The 19,665-nt window shown below is 44.7% G+C and overlaps 1 protein-coding gene across 6 annotated transcripts in view; it reads left to right on the top strand.

Moving 5' to 3' along the window:
• The window catches only part of INPP4B (inositol polyphosphate-4-phosphatase type II B), a 1,055,719-nt gene that overhangs the window by 1,028,371 nt on the left and 7,683 nt on the right, over positions 1-19,665 (top strand). The window lies entirely within an intron of this gene.

The raw sequence follows: 19,665 nt of genomic DNA, 5'->3' as shown, positions 1-19,665 counted from the left end.
CGTTGTCCGATGCCACAAATCCACAGGAGAGTCCAATTGGGGTAAGCCATTCCGCGATGATCTTCCTCAGTTGCCGTAAGAGGTTTTCAGCTGTGTGCGTATTCTGGAAACCGGTGATACAAAGCGTAGCCTGCCTAGGAAAGAGTTGGCGTTTGCGAGATGCTGCTACTGGTGCCGCCGCTGCTGTTCTTGCGGCGGGAGTCCATACATCTACCCAGTGGGCTGTCACAGTCATATAGTCCTGACCCTGCCCTGCTCCACTTGTCCACATGTCCGTGGTTAAGTGGACATTGGGTACAGCTGCATTTTTTAGGACACTGGTGACTCTTTTTCTGAGGTCTGTGTACATTTTCGGTATCGCCTGCCTAGAGAAATGGAACCTAGATGGTATTTGGTACCGGGGACACAGTACCTCCAACAATTCTCTAGTTGCCTCTGCAGTAATGATGGATACCGGAACCACGTTTCTCACCACCCAGGATGCCAAGGCCTCAGTTATCCGCTTTGCAGTAGGATGACTGCTGTGATATTTCATCTTCCTCGCAAAGGACTGTTGGACAGTCAATTGCTTGGTGGAAGTAGTAAAAGTGGTCTTACGACTTCCCCTCTGGGATGACCATCGACTCCCAGCAGCAACAACAGCAGCACCAGCAGCAGTAGGCGTTACACGCAAGGATGCATCGGAGGAATCCCAGGCAGGAGAGGAATCATCAGAATTGCCAGTGACATGGCCTGCAGGACTATTGGCATTCCTGGGGAAGGAGGAAATTGACACTGAGGGAGTTGGTGGGGTGGTTTGCGTGAGCTTGGTTACAAGAGGAAGGGATTTACTGGTCAGTGGACTGCTTCCGCTGTCACCCAAAGTTTTTGAACTTGTCACTGACTTATTATGAATGCGCTGCAGGTGACGTATAAGGGAGGATGTTCCGAGGTGGTTAACGTCCTTACCCCTACTTATTACAGCTTGACAAAGGGAACACACGGCTTGACACCTGTTGTCCGCATTTCTGTTGAAATAGTTCCACACCGAAGAGCTGATTTTTTTGGTATTTTCACCAGGCATGTCAACGGCCATATTCCTCCCACGGACAACAGGTGTCTCCCCGGGTGCCTGACTTAAACAAACCACCTCACCATCAGAATCCTCCTGGTCAATTTCCTCCCCAGCGCCAGCAACACCCATATCCTCCTCATCCTGGTGTACTTCAACACTGACATCTTCAATCTGACTATCAGGAACTGGACTGCGGGTGCTCCTTCCAGCACTTGCAGGGGGCGTGCAAATGGTGGAAGGCGCATGCTTTTCACGTCCAGTGTTGGGAAGGTCAGGCATCGCAACCGACACAATTGGACTCTCCTTGTGGATTTGGGATTTCGAAGAACGCACAGTTCTTTGCGGTGCTACTGCTTTTGCCAGCTTGAGTCTTTTCATTTTTCTAGCGAGAGGCTGAGTGCCTCCATCCTCATGTGAAGCTGAACCACTAGCCATGAACATAGGCCAGGGCCTCAGCCGTTCCTTGCCACTCCGTGTGGTAAATGGCATATTGGCAAGTTTACGCTTCTCCTCCGACAATTTTATTTTAGGTTTTGGAGTCCTTTTTTTACTGATATTTGGTGTTTTGGATTTGACATGCTCTGTACTATGACATTGGGCATCGGCCTTGGCAGACGACGTTGCTGGCATTTCATCGTCTCGGCCATGACTAGTGGCAGCAGCTTCAGCACGAGGTGGAAGTGGATCTTGATCTTTCCCTAATTTTGGAACCTCAACATTTTTGTTCTCCATATTTTAATAGGCACAACTAAAAGGCACCTCAGGTAAACAATGGAGATGGATGGATACTAGTATACAATTATGGACGGACTGCCGAGTGCCGACACAGAGGTAGCTACAGCCGTGGACTACCGTACTGTACTGTGTCTGCTGCTAATATAGACTGGTTGATAAAGAGATGTAGTAGTATGTATGTATAAAGAAGAAAGAAAAAAAAACCACGGGTAGGTGGTATACAATTATTGACGGACTGCCGAGTGCCGACACAGAGGTAGCTACAGCCGTGAACTACCGTACTGTACTGTGTCTGCTGCTAATATAGACTGGTTGATAAAGAGATGTAGTAGTATGTATGTATAAAGAAGAAAAAAAAAAAAACCACGGGTAGGTGGTATACAATTATGGACGGACTGCCGAGTGCCGACACAGAGGTAGCTACAGCCGTGGACTACCGTACTGTACTGTGTCTGCTGCTAATATAGACTAGTTGATAAAGAGATGTAGTAGTATGTATGTATAAAGAAGAAAGAAAAAAAAAACACGGGTAGGTGGTATACAATTATGGACGGACTGCCGAGTGCCGACACAGAGGTAGCTACAGCCGTGAACTACCGTACTGTACTGTGTCTGCTGCTAATATAGACTGGTTGATAAAGAGATGTAGTAGTATGTATGTATAAAGAAGAAAGAAAAAAAAACCACGGGTAGGTGGTATACAATTATGGACGGACTGCCGAGTGCTGACACAGAGGTAGCTACAGCCGTGGACTACCGTACTGTACTGTGTCTGCTGCTAATATAGACTGGTTGATAAAGAGATGTAGTAGTATGTATGTATAAAGAAGAAAGAAAAAAAAACCACGGGTAGGTGGTATACAATTATGGACGGACTGCCGAGTGCCAACACAGAGGTAGCTACAGCCATGGACTACCGTACTGTACTGTGTCTGCTGCTAATATAGACTGGTTGATAAAGAGATGTAGTAGTATGTATGTATAAAGAAGAAAGAAAAAAAAACCACGGGTAGGTGGTATACAATTATGGACGGACTTCCGAGTGCCGACACAGAGGTAGCTACAGCCGTGGACTACCGTACTGTACTGTGTCTGCTGCTAATATAGACTGGTTGATAAAGAGATGTAGTAGTATGTATGTATAAAGAAGAAAGAAAAAAAAACCACGGGTAGGTGGTATACAATTATGGACGGACTGCCGAGTGCCGACACAGAGGTAGCTACAGCCGTGAACTACCGTACTGTACTGTGTCTGCTGCTAATATAGACTGGTTGATAAAGAGATGTAGTAGTATGTATGTATAAAGAAGAAAGAAAAAAAAACCACGGGTAGGTGGTATACAATTATGGACGGACTGCCGAGTGCCGACACAGAGGTAGCTACAGCCGTGGACTACCGTACTGTACTGTGTCTGCTGCTAATATAGACTGGTTGATAAAGAGATGTAGTAGTATGTATGTATAAAGAAGAAAGAAAAAAAAACCTCGGGTAGGTGGTATACAATTATGGACGGACTGCCGAGTGCCGACACAGAGGTAGCTACAGCCGTGAACTACCGTACTGTACTGTGTCTGCTGCTAATATAGACTGGTTGATAAAGAGATGTAGTAGTATGTATGTATAAAGAAGAAAGAAAAAAAAACCACGGGTAGGTGGTATACAATTATGGATGGACTGCCGAGTGCCGACACAGAGGTAGCTACAGCCGTGAACTACCGTACTGTGTCTGCTGCGACTGGATGATAAATAATGATATAAAAAATATATATATATCACTACTGCAGCCGGACAGGTATATATTATATAATGACGGACCTGCTGGACACTGTCTGTCAGCAGAATGAGTTTTTTATAGAATAAAAAAAAAAACACCACACAAGTGAAGTCACACGACGAGTGTTTAACTTTTTCAGGCAATCACAATATAGTATACTACTAACTATACTGGTGGTCAGTGTGGTCAGGTCACTGGTCAGTCACACTGGCAGTGGCACTCCTGCAGCAAAAGTGTGCACTGTTTAATTTTAATATAATATGTACTCCTGGCTCCTGCTATAACCTATAACTGGCACTGCAGTGCTCCCCAGTCTCCCCCACAATTATAAGCTGTGTGAGCTGAGCACAGTCAGATATATATACATAGATGATGCAGCACACTGGGCTGAGCAGTGCACACAGATATGGTATGTGACTGAGTCACTGTGTGTATCGTTTTTTTCAGGCAGAGAACGGATATATTAAATAAAACAAAACTGCACTGTCTGGTGGTCACTGTGGTCAGTCACTAGTAAACTCTGCACTCTCTACACTTCTACAGTACTCCTAAGCTCCAGTAAATCAGGTCAATCTCTCTCTCTCTCTCTTCTAATCTAAATGGAGAGGACGCCAGCCACGTCCTCTCCCTATCAATCTCAATGCACGTGTGAAAATGGCGGCGACGCGCGGCTCCTTATATAGAATCCGAGTCTCGCGAGAATCCAACAGCGTCATGATGACGTTCGGGCGCGCTCGGGTTAACCGAGCAAGGCGGGAGGATCCGAGTCTGCTCGGACCCGTGAAAAAAACCATGAAGTTCGGGCGGGTTCGGATTCAGAGAAACCGAACCCGCTCATCTCTAGTCTACACCTCAGCCCTCTGGGGCTAAGGGGCCCTCTAAGCGTGTGATTCCCTTATCTCAATCCACTCATGTTTCAGCTACTTCTTCTGATGAAGATGGGGCCTATACAGATTTGACTGATTCTGACTCAGCAGACTCTGATAGGGAGCATGTACCTCAGGTTGATGTCCCTGAATTAGTGGAAGCTATCAAAATGGTTCTCCAGATTGATGATGAAGCTAACCCCACTACCGCATCAAAAAAGCCTGATAAATTCAAGCGTCAGAAGGTGGCAAAGGTAGTTTTTCCTCACTCTGACCTTTTAATTGACATACGTCAAGAGGCCTGGGTCTCCCCAGGAAAGAAGTTTGCCCTATCCAAGAAGATGTTGGCTCGTTTTCCTATTCATGCGGAATTAACTAACAAGTGGGAAACTCCACCGCCGGTCGACTCGCACATCGCACGGATCGTGGTTTCCTCTTCTCTGCCTGTCACCACTGTCACCTCCCTGAAGGAGCCGACAGATAAGCGTGTGGAGGGATGCCTGAAGTGTATTTATTCCCTAACTGGGGCAATTCACAGGCCCACTATAGTGGCCTCCTGGGCTGCAAAAGCTATTGATGCGTGGGTCCAGGTACTGGAGGAAGAGCTACCTCAGGATATTTATGACATTGCCAAACAGTATCTGTCTCATATTACCACCGCCTCCCATTATATTGAAGGGGCTTCCTCTGAGGCAGGTATTCTGGCATCCAAAGCGTCCACTACATCTATTTTGGCTCGCCGGATTCTGTGGTTGCGGTCCTAGAAGGTGGACCTAGATTCCAAGAAGACTCTGGAGGTGCTCCCCTTTAAGGAAGACATCCTTTTTGGAGAAGATCTTAGTAAGAGCGTGACTGACTTAGCCTCTGCTAAGACTGCGTGCTTCCCTAATACTACTCCTTCTGCTCCAAAAGCTAAAAGTACTACTTTTCGTTCCTTTCGGACCTCAGGTAAATCAAAGGGTCAGGAGTACCCGAGCAAGCCTTGTACTACCAAGACCGGTAAGCCCAAATCTAGACAATCCTGGGCTGCCCATCAGCCTTCTTCCAAACAGCACAAGCCCCCAGCATGACGGGGCGGGCCTCCCCCTGGGGGACCCCAGGGTGGGAGGCCGACTCCTTCAGTTCACCCAGGTCTGGTTAAGGACTACTTCAGACGTGTGTGTGCTGGAAGTTGTCTCTCACGGGTACGCTGTCTCTTTCAATAGACGTCCCCCTCGCCAGTTCTGCGCAACAGTCACCCATCGGACCCATTGAAGGCGCAAGCTCTACACTTGGTTGTCAAATCACTCCTAGAGACAGGAGTGGTGGTGCCGGTCTCAATGGGTATTTCCGGCCTATTCTCAACCTCAAGTCGCTGAACAAGTTTGTGAGAGTTTTGAAGTTCCGTATGGAAATACTGCGCTCCATTGTACTGGCCATGGAACCTGGGGATTTATGATATCCCTGGATATACAGGATGCTTACCTGCATATACCTATTGCCATTTCGCATAAGCAATATCTGCAGTTTGCTATTGGCAACCTCCATTATCAATTCAGGGCTCTGCCGTTTGGACTGACTACGGCCCCTTGGATTTTCACCAAGGTCATGGCCGTGATGACACCTGATCTCCATCAACAGGGAATCAGGATCCTGCCGTATCTGGATGACCTGCTGATCCTGGCAAGCTCCCAAGATGTCCTTCTGAGTCATCTCCAGCTGACGGTGCAATTTCTCACAGCCCACGGATGGCTGATCAATTGGAAAAAGTCCTCCCTGGTCCCTGAGCGGTGCATGGTGCACCTGGGGGCCCTGCTGGATTCGCACAGCCAGAGGCTGTTTCTGTCTCCAGAGAAGGTCCCGAGGCTTCAGGACAGGATCAGATACTTCCTCTCTTGCCCAAAAGTGTCTATTCACTCGGCAATGCAAGTACTAGGCCTGATGGTGTCGACTTTTGACATGGTGGAGTATGCTCAATTCCATTCTCGCCCTCTCCAATTGTTAATCCTCTCCACGTGGGATGGTCTGCCTCAGCGGATCAGGTCTCAAATCATTGTCCTGACTCCAGAGGTCCGCTTATCCCTGTCCTGGTGGCTCCAGGATCAACAGTTGAGCAGGGGCCATCCCTTCTGGATTCCCCACTGGGTCCTCCTGACGACGCACACCAGTCTGAGGGGCTGGGGCGCGGTGTTCGAGCAACACACTCTCCAGGGTCGCTGGACCAAGGAGGAGTCTCTCCTCCCCATTAACATTCTGGAACTACGGGCAGTGTTCAACGATTTGACACTAGTCCTGCCTCTGTTTAGGAACAGGCCTGTTCAAGTTCAGTTGGACAACACCACAGCGGTGGCGTACATAAACCATCAAGGCAGCACTCAAAGCTGAAAAGCAATTATGGAAGTGTCCAGAATTCTCCAATGGGTGGAACGCCATCTACCAGCAATAATGGCAGTGTTCATTCTGGGTGTCCTCAACTGGGAAGCAGATTTGATCAGTCGTGAGGGTGTACACGCCAGAGAGTGGAGCCTTCATCCGGAGGTGTTTCAACTCCTAGTGGAAAGGTGGGGCCTACACACTCAAATCACAAAGTTCCAGTCTTTGGATCATGGACAAGGGATCCTCAAGCAGTGTTCGTGGACGCACTGGCAATTCCATGGAAATTTTGACTGCCATACGTGTTTCCTCTGGTGTCACTCCTGCCCAGGGTTCTGCAGAAGTTCAATCAAGAAAGAGGAATACTACTTCTAGTCGCTCCAGCGTGGCCCAGACAGCATTGATTCTCAGACCTACAGGGTCTATCGATGGAACATCCTCTACTACTTCCTCAACGCCCAGACTTCCTCGTTCAGGGACCTTGTGTCTACCCAGACCTGGCCAGACTGACTTTGATGGCGTGGCTCTTGAAGCGTCACTCCTGAGGGCCAAAGGTTTCTCTGAGGTGGTCATACAAACTATGTTGAAGGCCCATAAACCGGCTTTGGCTCGGATTTACTACGGGGTCTGTAACTCTTACTTCACCTGGTGTGCTGCTAAGAACTACGATGTATACAAGTTCAGAACCTCATGGCTTTTGGCTTTTCTGCAACAGGGCCTGGATTTAGGCCTTCGTCTGGCCCCCCTCAAGGTTCATATATCTGCCTTGTCGGTGTGGTTTCAGAGGAAAATTGTGTCTATTCCTGACAGTCATACCTTCACTCAGGGTGGCTTGCGGATACAACCTCCCTATGTTCCTCCTGTGGCTCCATGGGATCTGTCTGTTGTCCTTAATGCCCTGCAAGGGTCTCCCTTTAAGCCTCTTGATTCTGTGGACCTGAAATGGCTTACTATTAAGGTCCTGTTCCTGTTGGCTATTGCCTCTGCTAGAAGAGTGTCGGACTTAGGCACTTTGTCCTGTCGTCCGCCCTTCCTGATATTTCATTGTGACCAGGCAGTTCTCCGTACTCGCCCTGGTTATCTGCCTAAGGTGGTGTCATCTTTCCACCTTAACCAAGAGATTTTGGTTCCGGCCTTTATCTCTGCTGGTTTGTCTTCAAAGAAAGGTCTTTGGATGTAGTACGGGCTCTCCGTATATATGTGGAGAGGACTGCCTCCCTTCGGAGGTCTGATTCCCTTTTCCTACTGTTTGGTTTTCACAAACGTGGCTGGCCTGCAAACAAGCAAACTTTGGCCAGATGGATTAGAATGGTGATTGCACAAGCTTATGCGCAGGCTGGTCTCCCAGCTCCTGCTGTTATCAAGGCCCATTCTACTCGGTCTGTTGGACCTTCTAGGGCGGCTCGCCGTGATGCGTCCGCTTAACAATTGTGCAAGGTGGCTACGTGGTCCTCTGTGAACACATTCATCAGGTTCTATGCCTTTGATACTTCTGCCTCCCAGGATGCCTCCTTTGGATGCCGGGTTTTTGTGCCAGTTACAGTGTGTCCCCTCCCATGAGGAACTGCTTTAGGACATCCCCGATTTTATTCCCTGTGGAATACCAGTGTACCCCGCTGCAGAAAAGGAGATTTATGGTAGACTTACCATTGTTAAATCTCTTTCTGCGAGGTACACTGGATTCCACAGGGCGCCCACCCTGACACACTTAGCTTCTTTGGGTTTGTATGGCATTAGCCGCTGGTCCCTTCTCCTGTCGTGAGAACGTGGTTCTATGTGACTAACATCTACCGTCTCTTTACCTGCTACTGCATTGGACTGGTTAACAAAACTGAACTCCTATGCACGGAGGAGGGGTTATATAGAGGAGGCGGTGTGGTGCATCCTGGAAACAGTCAAAGTTTTTAGCCTGTTGGTGCCTCGGATCAAGATCCAACTCTACACCCCGATGTTATTCCCTGTGGAATCCAGTGTACCGCGCAGAAAGAAATTTAACAATGGTAAGTCTACCATAAATCTCCTTATTACATTCCTCTAGAAAAGTAAACAGTATTAGTTTAACAACATAAAAATAAATATAAATCTTACTGTAAAATGGACACATCACCAACATTGGCCTATTCCTTACAGGGGAAATGCTTTTAGACATAAACTGGTTCAATTATCGATTGAACCGCAGACATATTATCCTTTTGACCCATTTGAAATTTGGGGAGACAGTAAAGTTGCTGACTAATTACTCCATGATTTAACTTCTCTAATACCCCTTTCACGTCGCACAAATAACCCGGTATCGACACGGCATATTGCCGCGTCGAAACGGGTCAGTGTGCGATGTGAAAGCACTTTGGCCGAATTAGCGGGTCGCCTGACCCGGTAATTCAACCCGGTATAAAAGAAGGGTTATTACCGGGTTGAATACCGGGTCAGGCGCAGTGTGAATGGGAGCCGTTTCGATGCGACACGGCTCCCATTCACAGCATAGGGAGAGGCGTTGCAGGAGATGAGTTTATCTCCCAGCGCCGCCTCCACCACCGCCTCTGCTGCTGCTGCTGCTAGCCCCCCCCCCCCCCCCCCCCCCGCTGCTATGGCAACCGACCCGGTATATTGCCGGGTCGGAAACCACCAAGGCAGAGCAAATGCCGGATCCCACCCGGTAAGGACACGTTTCTCTTACCGGGTGGGATCCGGCATTTGCGATCTGAAAGCGGCATGAGAAAGATATGCATAGCTGCTGCTATGAAATGCTGACTGGGGTTAGCAATTGGGTTAAACCATGTAGCACTGCAGGTCGGGCAGATGTAACATGTATAAAGAGATTTAGTTTTGGGTAGGTTATATTGTTTCTGTGCAGGGTAAATACTGCTTAATTTCTACACTGCAATTTAGATATAATTTTGAAAACACTCCACCCAAATCTAACTCTCTCTGCACATGTTACATCTGCCCCACCTGCAGTACAACATGGTTTTAACCAATTGCTACCCTTTTTGGTTTGCTAACAAACCTGAATAAGGCCCCAGATACATTATATTGTTTTCTGAAAACAGAAGTGTTTTTATGAAAAAGATCAGTGTTCACTTCTGTTTGACATACAACGAAAGATCATTGAAAATGCTTCCTTCTTTAACACATTTTCCTTTCTGCCAATTAAATGCCAAGGAAAGCTGTGTATACCTATTGTGTATACATTTCCTGCTTGTTATGAAGAATATGACCTGCCATTGCTGCCTATTGTAGCTTGTTATAATCACTGAAGCTGTGTATTCTTCTTTTGATTTCCTAGTACATCTTCTTTTTTGAGTTGAATGGAGTCCTGCCAATGTCTGTCTCCGAGCTCTGTGAATTGTTTGCATACAGACGCATTTTATACACGTGTGTAATGCACCTCCACCTGAAGTGAAGGTTATACATCTAAGCTGCTAATTACGAAGGATAATAAATACATGCTGGCAATGTAATATCATAGCTCTGAATGTATTTAGACTAAATCATCTTTTATATGTCTGTAGACAATGCCAGCAAGGCATTTCTATATGCTGGAGGCCAGCCATGGTAGGGCAATGCCTGTGAAAAGCACCAATACAGCTTCTTTATTAATAAGAGAATAAGAGAAGGATGGAACAGGATAGAGAAAAGGGACCAAACAAATAGATTGGATGGAAGTAAAGGGAACACAATTTTAATTAGCTACATGAGTAGATAAATAATAATAAAAGTTAGGTGGTTTTAATTAGATCCGAGTAGGGAGGTGAATGTGATTAAAAAGAACAGCAGGGAGAATAAAAAAGCTACTAGGTAGTTCATGGGCTTTTGAAAAATATACCTTTATACAGTAACAGTGACAGGCGGTGAGGTGAGGCAGAGCCTGTCCTGTCATACTAACATATACAGTACGCCAGAATTTTGGCTATGTACAGCATAGGTCTGCAAACTCGGTCCTCATTACCCCACACAGTGCATGTTTTCCAGGTCTCCTCACAGAATCACAAGTGAAATAATGAACTCCACCTGCGGACCATTTAAAATGTGTCAGTGCGTAATTAATACACCTGTGCACCTGCTGGGTTACCTGCAAAACATGCACTGTGTGGGGTAATGAGGACCGAGTTTGCAGACCTATGATATACTGTATATTAGAAATAACATCTTTGTATTATTCTAATCATTTTTATAGTCTGAACTCTGTAGTATAAGATCTATGACAGATGAGGCAGTGCCTCCCCGCCTATCTTTTCCACACACCTCTGATCAAAACTCACCAAATTTCCAGCAGTATACTGTATACTGCTGCACCTGTGTATAATGCCTACATGAATCCTTGGGCTCTTATATTGTGTGTAAATCTGGCTCTGGTACTAGCCAGAGCCTCCTGAGCCATTTGCCTCCATTCTTTATACTGTAGCAAGAAATTCATACCCCAACTGCAAAAACATACATATCAGTTCACTCTGCATGTTTACTTTCAATAAAGGTAGGTTTTAGGTAAAAAGCTATTTTGTCCACCTCTCCAGACAGGTTGTAAAGGGCACCCGTCACACCACACCTACACAGAGTTGATGCTGCCATTCTGTACGTACTTTATAAGAATGCAGCTTACCAATGTAATGGACTAAGAGACTGTATTTTATAGGCACCAGGCATGAGAAACATTGCTAGTGGACAGAGATCTTTCCCGATTTGCAGTGCTATATTGTAGCTGCAGTGACACCTGCTAGCTGTCTATGAGGTTCATTTATAACCTTAAATAATTGCAACCCAAACCCAGAGTATACATTTTATTATTTGATGCCACATGCATAGTGGTACCCAATGGGATGATTGGGCAAATAGAGGTAGTTCTTATACTGCATACAGACAGATTGCACAACATACAAACAAAAGGCATGCTGCTGTATATTGGGGGTAATTCAGAGGGTAATTCAGACCTGATCGCTGCTGCTATTCACATTTTGATGTTTTTCCAGTGACCGGAAGTGGGCTTATACATTTAATGGCAAAAATAAAAAGCAGTGTGGAGCGACATGTTTTATAGTTTTTATTAAATAAGCTTATCTGTGCAAGTTTCTTTGTTGTGCATACAAGTAAGTCTGCAGGCCCAGGTATAGCCACTTCTTGCTCCATGACCCCTGGTTGTGCATGCAGCCTTGTGACCACAAAAAAAAAGAGAGGTGTATACAGTCACTTTCCCCCATCTATAGTATAATCTGTTTCAGATCGGATCTTTATCTACCACAACCAGGCCCATAAGGGATTTTTTTTATTATTTATTACCAGTTATTTATATAGCGCACACATATTCTGCAGCGCTGTACAGAGAGAATATATGCCTATTCACATCAGTCCCTGCCCCAGTGGAGCTTACAATCTATTCCCTACCACATGTACACGTACACACATTCACACTAGGGTTCATTTTTGTTGGGAGCCAATTAACCTACCAGTATATTTTTGGAATGTGGGAGGAAAGCGGAGAACCCAGAGGAAACCCACGCAAGTACGGGGAGAATATACAAACTCCAAACAGTTAGGGCCATGGTGGGAATCGAAGCCATGACCTCAGTGCTGTGAGGTAGTAATGCTAACCATTAAACCATCCGTACTGCCCCACACCATGCGTACTGCCCCATGAGGGATGTCTGTGCTTTGTAGCTACCGCCACATATACACTCAGAACGCCTGTTCATACTTTAACACTTTAGAATAGATCATTAGCACAACCCATTTTCAGACACCAAAGGGCTCACGTCAAAGGTGGACACATTGAATGTATGTGGGAAAAAAAATACCTATGTGCATATGTTTGGTGTCCGTAGCACCTCAAAAGGCCTCCTGCTCAAAATACAGTAACATTGCGCCAGACAAATGTCAGGTGTAACAAGTTTGTATACTTATTACGGGTATTTTGGCCAAATATATTGAATGTACATACAGAATAACTTCAAAGGTTACAAAAAGTGAAGAAACTGTGCTATAAGCCGGGAAATCGCATGTAGCTTAATATAGATCATTTAGTGTTACCTTTGCCAGTAACAAAAGAACATCTGTTTTAGTTACCAGCTACACCTGTCATGTGCAGTGTGGCGTTCTCTTGATATACGTACAAATTATTTAGTCTACCTGCTTTTTCCTGTGTATTTGCTACTATTTTTCCCTTTAAATTAGCTTTGTCTAGAACACCAAGTTCTCTATTGACGTAACCTTGAAGCAAGTTATAAAGCTGCCTAATGACTCTTCATAAATAATCCTGTCTTCTACTAGCCTTAAATAAAATCCTCCCTGTGTTCCTTGACAATTAAGGAGTTTTAATATTTTGGTTTGATTTAAATGCATTGCAAACATAAGTTAATTGCGCTTTCAAGTCCCGAAATGCTATAGTCTCGCACATATAACAGAAAAAAAATCATTTGTTAGGTCTTGTAGGGGGAATAATGATCTGTCCTGTGAACCTCAGCAGGCATGCAGATCGATATAATTATAAGAAATGCCATGAATTACTGAGAAACCTGGATCAGCATTTTCTGCTACCTGAGAATAACAGAACAGTAGGAACAAGCGTTGCTTGCAGCATGCTGATGTACTTACATATCACTATACAAAGTGGCTGCAGAATAGGGACATGCTCCAAAATCTCGTTAGTTAAACCACTTTTAAACCTCAGAGTACGAGCTTACTTTTTCCTTCTCACGCTCCTGTTTGTTCTGTGCCTCCCATCCCCATATTCTTTTAATCGGTTTTCATGCTGTCAACTTTGAAAAGGCCCAAATCACTTATACCATGGATATGCTATACAGATGTATTACAGTTTTACATATACACATTTAATATAAAATGAAATGTCTAAAGTCTTGAACACATGGGCATTCATTTTACGCATCCATGGTGTGTTTTTAAAGTCTATTAAATGTGGTCATTGTCCAAATAATATACAAGTTTAATTAATCTATACCAGAGGTTCTCAAACTCGGTCCTCGGGGGCACACACAGTGCATGTTTTGCAGGTCTCCTCACAGAATCGCAAGTGAAATAATTAGCTCCACCTGTGGACCTTTTAAAATGTGTCAGTGAGTAATTAATACACCTGTGCACCTGCTGGGTTACCTGCAAAACATGCACTGTGTGTGCCCCCGAGGACCGAGTTTGAGAACCTCTGATCTATACTAACAGACACAGCAGTGTGACCGAGCATTAACTGGAGGTAAGGTATAATAGTCAGGGCAGTAGAGAGCGTGGTGGACCCAGGTACTTTGTAGGGTGTGTGACTATGGTGGCCAATCCCGGGGCATTTTCTCAATCCCGGGAATCGGGATTGAAACATGATCACTCATGGGATACGCAGGAATGGTTCCCTTTGTCCTATGTCGTCGACCAACCCCCCCCCCCCCTTCCCTGCCCAGTGTGCATAACTTACCCTCATCCCATCGGGCGGGTGTGTGGGCCCATCTGCAGAGAGGAAGTGAGGTGGGGGCTACGGCCGCGGCCCAATGCAGACGCTGAGATGCGAGCAGAGGGTGGCTGGCTGCGCAGCGTGACCTCTGACTTCACGTCATGCTACGCAGCCGGTAGCAGGTGAGCATGGGGAGCCGGGCAGCACTAAACCTCCTGAGGACACTCATTGCTGTCCGGCATTGCAAAAACAAAGGGGCTTCCTAATCCTGAAATCCCCAGGATTGGAAGCCCCAATCTCGAGATTGAATCTCGGGCAATTTTTGGCCAAAATCCAGGGATCCCGCCGACCCGATCCAAGGATTGGCCACCATAGGTGTGACCTAATCACCGGAGGCGCGGTCATGCACCATTAGAAAAAAAATACTGAAAATTTGTATTGTATGCGCCTCCATATCCACACTGCAGCCTAGCACATAGAAGCGTGTGCTGGGCTGAGAAGAGCTGCAGCTGCCAGGTAAGGTGGAGGGGGTCCGGTGCCACCACTGTGCCCCTCCATCAGACCCGGGCCGGGGTAATTTTTACCCCCTCCCCTCTCTCAGCACCACTGATAATTATATGGGAATTCTCATTATCTACATAGAATATTGTATAGTGTGCTGCAGGGATGTGTTCAAAAGGGGTGTACTATGATATACCAGTGCTCGGGATCCTGGCACCCAGCATACCTGTGTCGGGATCCTGAACGCCGGAATGCCGGCAGCGGGGTGAGCGCAAAAGAGTCCCTTGCAGGCTTGCTGCGCTCTTGACGCTGCGGGCACGGTGGTGCACTATGCGCGCCACGCTATTTATTCTCCCTCCAGGGGTGTAATGGACACCCTAAGAGGGATAATAGTTGTCGGCATCCCTGCGCTGGTATGCAGAGCGCCGGGATATCGAGTGCCTACCACTCAAAAGATGTTTCAAAGGCTTTGTTGAAAGAGAGGTACATGGTTTGTCCATGCTATTAACGGGGTGTGGACGAGTTCTAAAAAGCACATCTAAACTGATACAAAACGCATATATATTAAAAATCATATACACAGGCTAAGTAGGAATTTGATGTTAAAAGTTCAGAAGTGTCAACTTAGCTCACATTCTTTGCTGAGATTTTTTTACATGCTATAGTGTAGAGTATGTAGCCTATGTATTGTTATTACTATTACTATCCAAAAGGAGGAAGCACATATGTAAATAACAATAAGGCCAAAAGTGTTGTTTACAGTTATAATGAAAAAAAAAAAATGGATAAGTTAGAAACAATGTAAAAAGTAATTGTAAAACAGGATCCAATGTCTCTGAGCAATTTTTTTAGACTCCCCTTTCTGACAACTGTTAGGAGTGCGGGTGCCTGACGCAAAGGAACAAGAAGTGACACATGTGCAATGATGTCACTTTAAGAAAAGAAAAAATTATGGATGAGAGAAGGGAATTTAAGTGTCTATATCTGCCCCACCATGGTACATAGAAAGCTGGGGGCATCTTTCTTGTGAACAAAATTTCCATCACCATAACAGCATGATGGTGACCAGGCACCTAGGTGGACACTCAGTCAGACATAAATCTAAGTATTAAAATTGTATATCTCACAAAATAATACAGGTTTTTTATTGTACTTTTACATAAGTTGTTGCAAATTATTTCCATAGAAACATGCAGCAAGAAAAAATTCATAAACAAATAATTCCACAGATTTGGTAATAATTTGTTTTGGGTAAAGGAGACCAATACCGCCCCACCCCACCCTGGAAAGGCTGCAGACTGTCAATCAACTGACATCTGCAGCTGTTCTGCTTCCGACGACACAGGACTTATGCACCACATGCACAGTGGGTCCTGCGCATGAGCAAAGTAACAAACATTGATACTTTGTGACATGGGTAGTCAATCCTTTGGGATCTGAATCAAGCCCATAATGCATACTATATTGAACCATAAAATAAACATTTGCTCATTCTTGATTAATAAGCAATAGCTATTAATAGTACTATGACCCTCCTCAATTAATGGGACTGAGGATATAAAATAACATTAAATCTGAAAGTGGAGATTTGCTCTCATAGTTTATAGATAATGTACAAGTACTGTATGATTGTATGAATAAAAAAATCCCAGCCTAAGCTGGCCACAATGCATTTCAGCGAGAGAAGTCATCTTATGAAGTGAACTTGAATCTTTTCTACAATGCACCATCTTTGTTAAGACCATGCATCAGTTGGTTCCAACTCATTTAGCAATGCTCTGACCACTTCCTCAGTGAAATATTACATTTTTGACAGTATGGAGTATTTAAGTAGTTATTCTGGGTCAAAAGTATCCTACACATACCTACTGTAATTTTGTGAGTACTTATCGCATAACAAATCCACAAGACCTCTAGCAGAGTTTTGTGGTATCTGGCACCAAGATGTTAGAAGCAGATCCTTTAAGTCCAGTAAGTTGGAAGGTAGAGCCCCTATGGTTTGGATGTGTTTTCCAGCACATCCCAGAGATGCTTGATTGAATTGAGATCTGGAGAATTTGGAGACAACATCTTGAACTCTGTCTTGCTCCTCAAATCATTCCTGAACAATTTTTTCAGTGTGGCAGGCGCATTATCCAGCTGAAAGCTGCCATCAGGGAAAACCGTTGCCATGATGGGGTGCACTTGGTCTGTAACAATGTTTAGGTAGGTGGTACATGTTAAAGTAAGATCCACGTGATTCAAGGTTCCCCGCAGAACATTGCCCAGAGCATCACACTGCTTCTACCAGCTTGCTTTCTTCCCACAGTTCATTCTGGTGTAATCTTTTCCCCAGGTAAACAACGCACACGCACCCAGCCATGAAAATGGGATTTTCGTTATAACAAGCCACCTTCCATGATCGTGTTCTGATGCTCACATGCCCATTGTAGGTGATTTCAGGCACAGGACAGGAGTCAGCATGGGCACTCTGACCTGTCTGCGGCTACACACCCCCATACGCAGCAAGTTGTGATGCACTGTGTTTTGACACCTTTGTATCATAGTGGTTCACAGAGTAAAAAGGTGGGATTTTGGGAAAGAATAGGGTCATAGAACAATCCACATCATGGAGACATACGGTAATTCACGTGTGTTATGGATAACAGGTTGAGGTGCGCCCCGAGAGTAAATATAGTGAAACAAAAAGAGGGGAGAGAAAGAAACTCTCTTTTTGGGGGCATTCTTGTCTATGAAAATTGGAACTGAGTTAAAAATTAACTTTTAATACGCTGTATACTGTAAAATACTGCCGTCTTATTTATTTGTCAGGTTCCGGACTATCCTATAACAGTATTTGACTGTCTATGTATTTGTAAAGGACTGCCTGTATGTCTTGAATCGAGTCATTGTCCAGTAATTCTTCATTATTACTCCTTATATTTTCGTCAATCCTAGAAATCTCTTTCTAGTGATATGCCTCATGTGTAATTTACCTTAAAGACTATCATTTTAACTACAACTAATAAAAGTACATTTTTTACTTAATTCTATTTTTCATAGACAAGAGTACCCCCAAAAAGAGAGCTTCTTTGTCTCCCCTCTGTTTTTCTCCTTTGTATCATAGCCAGCATTTACTTTTTCAACAGTCTGTGCTGCAGTAGCTCTTCTTGGGATCAGACCAGGCAGGCTAACCTTCATTCTCTATGTGCAACAGTGAGCCTAGGGCACCCATGACCCTGTCGCCGGTTCACCAGTAGTCCTTCCTTGGACAAATTTGGTAGGTACTAACCAGTGCATATGGGGAACATCCTATAGGACCTGCTGTTTTGGAGACGCTCTGACTAGGTCGTCTAGACATCACAATTTGAACCTTGTGCTTGCCCATTTTCCTTCTTCTAATACATCAACAAGAAATTACTGGTCATTTGCTGCAGTGTGATTTTAAGGGCATCACGGATGGTGTAATGGTTAGCATTGTTGCATCACAGCACTCAGGTCATGGGTTCAGTTCTCACCATGGCCCTAACTGTGTGGAGTTTGTATATTCTCCCTGTACTTGTGTGGGTTTCCTCCGGTTACTCAGGTTTCCTCCCACACTTCAAAACTATACTGGTAGGTTAATTGGCTCCCAACAAAATTACCCTAGTGTGACTGTGTAGGGAATATAGATTGTAAGCTCCACTGGGGAAGACACTGATGTGAGTGGCCAAATGTTCTCTGTAAAGCGCTGCGGAATATGTGTGCGCTATATAAATAATTAGTAATAAATAATAAATACTCAAGTACAACGACCATCCGCCTGCTATAATCGGCAGGGGACAGATTGGGGAGCATGCACTGACTGTGGGGCGGCATAATGAGTGGGGATCTGTCTGCTACCATTGGTGGGGGAACACACTGAGGATTGTTTGAGGAAGGGGGGCCCTAAATCATTGTCTTGCTTAGGTCCCCATGAGGTCTAAATCCGCCTTTGATAATTAGCAAAAATCTTTTATTCAATATTTAGTGAAAACGGATTAAATAAGTGTTAAAATTGTTCACATTTCTGAATTTCTGGATATGCACATGCCTTAGCGGAGCTGGCATAGACATTAATATTATCCTCAGTGCTTGTACTAAATTGCAATGTAAAACTAAAGCTGCCCAGTATTTGTAGACTAGCGGGCAGAAGCAGCAGGTAGTTACCCTGTATGCAAACAAAAATAAATGTATTTGAAACTAGCTTTGCAGAATGGTTTGCCAAGGTGCAAAGTTGTAGGAAGGGTGCATACTTGAATGAATGCAATCTGAGCTTTACTTATTCAATACATTTATAGAGCATATGTATACAGTATATTTATATTTGTCCATACGTAAAGGTAGGCACACCCGTATGAAAAAAGGGAGCGTGGCCTTGCGTCACGGGGGCATGCCGTGAGTCACAAGGGTGTAGCCTCATGTTACACCTGTCTAAGCATGCCGTCATTTGCCAGACTTGCCTGTCCGAGTATGTGTGTGTATGTTATAGAATGAGTATTCTCTCCAAGAACCAATTAATTTTTTTCTGACCAGTACATAGAATGGAGCAATAGAGATGGATGAAGAAGTTCAGTTTAGATCCCCAGTGTAGCAAAAACTTCTGCTATTCAACACAAATTGTGTAGGATTAGAACCTGAAGCTGGGAACATGTTCATTGATTATCATTTAAACTGGCTCTAAATCTGCAATCTCAGCGTTTTCTCAACTCCCTGACAATCTCCTCCCAGGCACTGTAAACTGTAAATGTCTGATGTTTAACCTCCAGGAGAAATTAGAATTTATTACCTGCCCAAGCTCTACTCAGTACTAACTCCTTCAATAGAATCAGGCACTGTACATGTCAACAAGTCAGAATAAAAAATCCTCATTAGATAAATATAGCTTTTTACCCCATTATAACTAGTACAACTTGTATATTTTTTCAAAATTAATTCTAAACATACTGTATCTAAAATATAGATAAACTCTATTTGTTCACATTTTTATGCAGTTTC

The sequence above is a fragment of the Pseudophryne corroboree genome, chromosome 1 (assembly GCF_028390025.1).
Source record: "Pseudophryne corroboree isolate aPseCor3 chromosome 1, aPseCor3.hap2, whole genome shotgun sequence".
Classification (NCBI taxonomy): domain Eukaryota; kingdom Metazoa; phylum Chordata; class Amphibia; order Anura; family Myobatrachidae; genus Pseudophryne; species Pseudophryne corroboree.
The sequence above is the reverse complement of the archived record's forward strand: the minus strand, read 5'-3'. Positions and strand labels throughout refer to the sequence as shown.